Source organism: Scatophagus argus, chromosome 16 (assembly GCF_020382885.2).
Source record: "Scatophagus argus isolate fScaArg1 chromosome 16, fScaArg1.pri, whole genome shotgun sequence".
NCBI lineage: Eukaryota > Metazoa > Chordata > Actinopteri > Scatophagidae > Scatophagus > Scatophagus argus.
Window position 1 is genome coordinate 9623558 of NC_058508.1, and position 5917 is coordinate 9629474.

Sequence of the window (5917 nt, forward strand, 5' to 3'; positions counted from 1 at the left end):
GTCAAGCTGTTTTCTGGTTTTACAGAATGTGGTAGTGATGAAATCCCAACTTACTTGGTCATACTACAATTAAAATGATTGCAACAACAACAACAGATTTTCTTAAGTCCACACATGAACTGAGACAGTTATACAACTTGCTGTCTTTGAGTAAAACCAGACATTTCACCGGTCATCATTCATATGCACAAAAAAAAGTTCAGTGTTCAGTTTCCATTTTTGTGAACCTCACCCCATCCATCCATTTCCCACATGGCTTACCCGTTAGGGTCACAGGGGGCTGTAGCCTATCCCAGCTAACTACGGGCGAGAGGCGGGGTATAGCCTGGGCTGACACACAAAGTCAGACAACCACTCACACCTAGGGGCAATGTAGAGTAGCCAATTAACCTAATGTGCATGTTTTTGGGATTGTGGGAGGAAACCGGAGTACCTGGAGAAAACCCACGCAGGGAGAACATGCAAACTCCACACAGAGGGGCCCAGACCGGGATTCAGGCCCAGACCGGGATTCGAACCCAGAACCCTCTTGCTGTGAGGCAACACTGCTAAATATTAACCCCTTCACACATTCCCCTTACCCAGACTGATCCCTAATTTACTGACTCATTCTGTGTTATGGTCATATTTGAACAGATCCTTCTGCTTGCCCTCAGACTGCATTGATATTTATTTTTTCACAGGACTCCTGCTTACAGGAGAGTGGTGTCTGAGCTCTCCAACATGTCACTCTGTCTCCAGCAGCTGTCCCTTACTAATGGCCTTGACCTTTCTGCTCCTCCACTCTCCTTCCAGCCCTGCCATCATTATCACAGCTCACTGTCACACTCTATGCTGCTCACTCTGTGTCTCATGGGATAATTAACATAATTGGACTTTATGACATTGACAGACATTGAGGGAAATTGGGTAATAATAATAAAATTAAGAGTAATTGTTCACAAAGCTTTCTCTGTTTCAGAAACTCACTGCACACTTTAAAACAAAAGTACATGCAAATCTGTGAAAATCTGTGAGTTTTTCACCAGCAATATTCAAAAAGCAAGTACAGTACATTTTACAGCTGCAATGTAATTTTTTTGAGGGTCCAACCAGGTAACTTTCCATTTTCATAATTCTCAGTTTAGTCACAACAGCTGAAGAGTTCACATCTTTCCTTTTTGCTGTTTCAGCACCATGATTTAAAAAAAATAATGATGATACAGAGAAGGATGGGGAATGGTGACGTTCGTAATTAAGATGATGAAGGGCAGGTGCTGGTCGTGCGCTGGACCCTCACAGCTTAGGTGCAAACACAGCAGGTTGCTAGGCAACCGTGTCCACCAGGGGGTCCTTGTAAGGCCTGGAGCTAGGGTGAGACAAGGGGTCGACACAACTTTACCTTCAAACCCCACAGCACACTAAAAATAGACCAGGGGTGTGTGTGTGTGTGTGTGTGTGTGTGTGTCGCTCTCTCTGCGTAAAAAGGACTGTGGAGAAAATGACAGACAAAAACAGAATTAAATGGAATAAGTGACATCAAGTGTATGAAGGCCGGAGGTGGAGATCTGTGATAGGTGATACAAGCCAATGAGTGAAGGCAAAGTCTGACGCATTTGCCGAGACGTGCGCAAGTCTGCTGTAATATAAGCTTTTTTTCAATCTGTCTTCTCCGAGAAAGCCTTATCCCCTTCTGCTTTACTTTCCTAATGCATACACTCACACACACACACACACGCCATCTCCTTTTATAAAAATACCCAAGGACAATCCTCACTATTAATAGGAAGTGTTGTCAACTGGCCCTGGAGAAATGGGACCTTCTGTTCAGCTAACTATTTTTTGCAGTCCTTTGTAGCCATGACACTTTCAATTACATTCATTTTCCAGACTATTAAAGACCATAAAACCATAAGTCATATCAAATTCTAAATATTTTGTCAAAAAAATTAACTAACCACAACAAAACATTTGCCTTGCATAAATGTTGAATTATTCTAGCATTTTTATATTTAGTCTCGTAACATTTAGTGTGTAATTTCTTTCTGAAGAGGTATTGTTCCTGTTCTTCTCTAAGAGCCCATCATACACTCCCACTGAGAGTTGCTCCAGAGCAGTAGTGATGGACTCAGCGTTATATTATTTACTTGGCTTCTCTTTCAGCACTTGGCTCTTTTGGCTCCAGCTCTGGAGCGGTAATCGAGCTCCACACATACTGTAGGTGATTTATAGGCCGCGGGGTCACCATCCAGTAGCCTTGCCCTCAGCTATTCCTCCGACTGCTACAGTCCAACTGTGACTAAAGTGAGATAATACTGTGGTGGTTAGCTGCTTTGTTAGCGTACACCTTGAGCCATTTATCATTGGTTTAAGAGATCTGTGAAATAGCTTCTTCATAACAGAATTTTAATATTTTAACCTGCAAACAGGTACAATTACATGTACGTGTGTTGTTGTGACCGGGAGTACATTTAAATTTTGTTGCATAAGCAAATATGGCAAACTTTAAGATGAAATAGCCGATCTCTTGAACAGTAGGTTACAAAAGAGAATTTGTATGAAGCTGTTGTCTTTACTGTATATTTTTATATATCCTAACGTTTTCAGTTTTGTTTTTAATAAGCCCTGATCCCCTTAGTTGCAGCCTGGTACACCATTTTCAATTTACAGTGATAATGGTGGAAGATTTAACACTAGAACGTGTTAGGGATTTTAGAAGCTCCTTGAGTTTAGACCAGTGCTAAAAAAAAGCAGTTCTGATCTGTTTTTTTCAGTCACTGGCAGCAGCTAATTACCCAATGTTAGCTTCTTGAGTTGTCCATCAGAGTTGCTAACATTTGAAGCTGTTGTTTTAATATGAGAACTCTCAAAATCCAAAGACCAGCTGTGTTACGGTTGTTAAGCTATGACAGTCAGCTGGATCTTGAATGACTAATAAGAAATGACACTCTGGGAAACAAAACATGGTTGCACCTGTGTGTGTGTCATTTAGTGTGCGCAATTCATTATATTTACTTAAAATCTCTATTAATGTATGCTCCTATTGATGATTACTGTGATTACTATTATGGTATGCGTGTGTGTGTGTGTGTGTGTATATACACCCCAGGAATAGGGCTTGGGTTGGGACAGCACTTAAAGCTTAGCACCATTCCAGCTAAACACCTGTCACACACATACACATACACATACACATGCACACAAACACATACACAGGCTTGCAAGGCTTGCATGTGCCCTCACACTTGGATGCTCGCCCACACACACACACACACACACACCTGTCTGATGCATACCATACACTCTGTCTGTCTGTCTGTCTGTCTCACACTCACACTTGAACATACTGTGACATGCTCAGAAATGTTATCTGCAAGGTCACGTTTCTATATTCTTTCACATAGCTGCTGTTACACTTGTTATGCAGATTACAGTCGGCATTACTGCAGGTGGAAGTACATTTACTCAAGTAATGGACTTTGTCTAATTGTACAAATTTAAGGTACTTACACTTTACCTAATATTTCCATTTTGTTCAACTTCAACTTCATACCGTACTTCAGCTCAACCACACTTCAGAGGGAAATTACTTTTATTCCTATGCATTAGTCTTACAGCTGTTATTGCTGCTCATATTGCATTACACTTCCTGTCCAGTGAAAACCATCTATCTCCAAATTTGGTGATTTTGTTTTGTGTTCCTTTTAAGCTTCCTTTTCTTAGGATAAATGAGTTATTTAAAATAAATAAAATTAGCTGGAAAATCCATTGTCACAAAGCTGAAAACTCAGTGCTGTTTATATGAGCTCATGAAAAGCTGACACATGGCTCTCTTACAGAAAATGATGCTTTGCTGTAGATAAAATTACCCAGCAGGTATAAAGTAGTTGACATTAGTACAATCTTAAACATCTACAGCAGTAAAATGCAACATACACATAAATGCAGCAGGACGTTCTATATTATAGAATAGAATAGTAAAGTTTTAAATCTTTAGTGTCACAGTGTGGTAGTAATACTAAAAAATACTGAATGCTTTCCCCAACAATGAGTCATCAGTTGTTTAAAAGCCTCCGACCAAATTAAATCTGCAGCTGGAGCATCTTTCAGTAGTGCTCAGTTTGTCTCAGACAAAGAGGGTGATAAACACGGTTTGTCACTGAGCCCTCCTGTCCCCCACAACCTCCATGTCTCTCTGTCTCTCTCGACTTCTCCATAGTGGACTCCCTCATCTTGCTCAACGCTCGTCCATCATCCTGTCATCGCTGCTGTTTCTCAGGGCTTGTGCACCCAGTCATTTGTAGCCTGCCTGCACTCAGGCCCGTATATGGCGGGGGCCATCCGGCAGGGGAGCCACAGGGTTAAATATATTCTGAAGCATCAAGAACGCCAAACTCCTCTGACTAACCTGCCAGAGAGAGATGCTCTAACACACACAACAATGGGCACATGTGTTCATTGTCTCATTAGCGTAACCATTGTCTAGTCTTATTAAAGAAGTCCTACCTATGAGAGGCATTCAGACATGTTCCTCTTTGTGTGCTGTGGCAGTGCAACAATCAGACAGCTGAACGCACAGCTGTGAAATAGCTATACTTTATAAGTAAAAATGTCAAACTTAATACACTGATCAGGTAAATCCAAGTAAAAGCCAGTATGACAGTTGAACATTAGATCTACACCATTCACACAGCAAGAGAGACAGAGAGAAAATAAGTAAAATATTGCCAGCCTAAATGCTATTGTTGCTAGTATTTACGTTAGGTAGCTTCAGATTAGAGAAAACAATTATTTCCACACTTGTTGACAACAGCACTAGTTCTGTGTTGGATACCAATGCATCAATAAATTCTCTTAAACTGGAGGAAAAAAAAACAACCCATGACACTATGTTTCATAACTGTATCAGCAAAATACTCAATGTCCAAGCAGTGTGTGCATTTTTTAAAATTAACATTTTAAATTTTTATTTATTCATTTAACTTTTCCATTATTACTCCTTTTCTTTGTTTCAACACAGGGTTCCATGATGTTTTACGTTTAACATTCATTCTTAACACCTTTATTTTCTAATATTTGTTCATCTAAAATGTGGAAAACATAAACATAATGTGTAACTTCCACCTAAGTTGCTGAAACCTTAAAATTCTTCAGAAAAATGCTCTGACCTCAGCGTCCTCAACAGTAACCACAGGCCTCTCACTTTGGAAATCTTATCATCATGGCCACAATTTAAAATTAGGCTGTAAATATGAAGAGCACTCATGTATGCACCATGATATCAAACTGAAGGTCGCATCCAAACAATCAATGTGTGTGTGTGTGTGTGTGTGTGTGTCTTGTGTCTAAGGTAGTGTTGGCTTTGCTTGATTGCAAAGCCTGGACAGATCTTCTGAGGAGGAAGTGGCTCTTTATCAGTTTCTAGTTTCTCCTTGGACCAGAAAGAGGGGAGTGGCGGGGGAGTTGCTCCCTAAGTCTGAGATTTGGTGACATAAGAGAGCAATACGAGATCCTGGAGTGTGTCCTCACTTCATGTTCTAAGGGACACACTTACTTAAGAGAGTGCTTGGCCTTGGTTTGCTTCCAGGAAAGGTTTTCAAGGCACATGGTGGCAAAGTGATGAAGTGGGTACAGGAGAGGACAGGAATCATGAGCTGGTGAAACAGAGACGAGTGAGAATTAAGGCAGGATTTTGTTGGGACGGCATGAGGTGGAAGAATATTCACACATATCAGGTGGATTATAGTTGCCATTGTAAAAACTACCAGAATAATAAGAAAGACTGCATCTTGAACACAGACTTTAATGGCTGTCGCTGGAAACAGTTACATGAGCATTAAAATGGATTAGTCATCAGATAAGAGAGATAAGGGTGTTTATTTGATATAATTAATCTAAAACTCCACTGTATTTAGAATTCATTCTTGTCATTAACAAA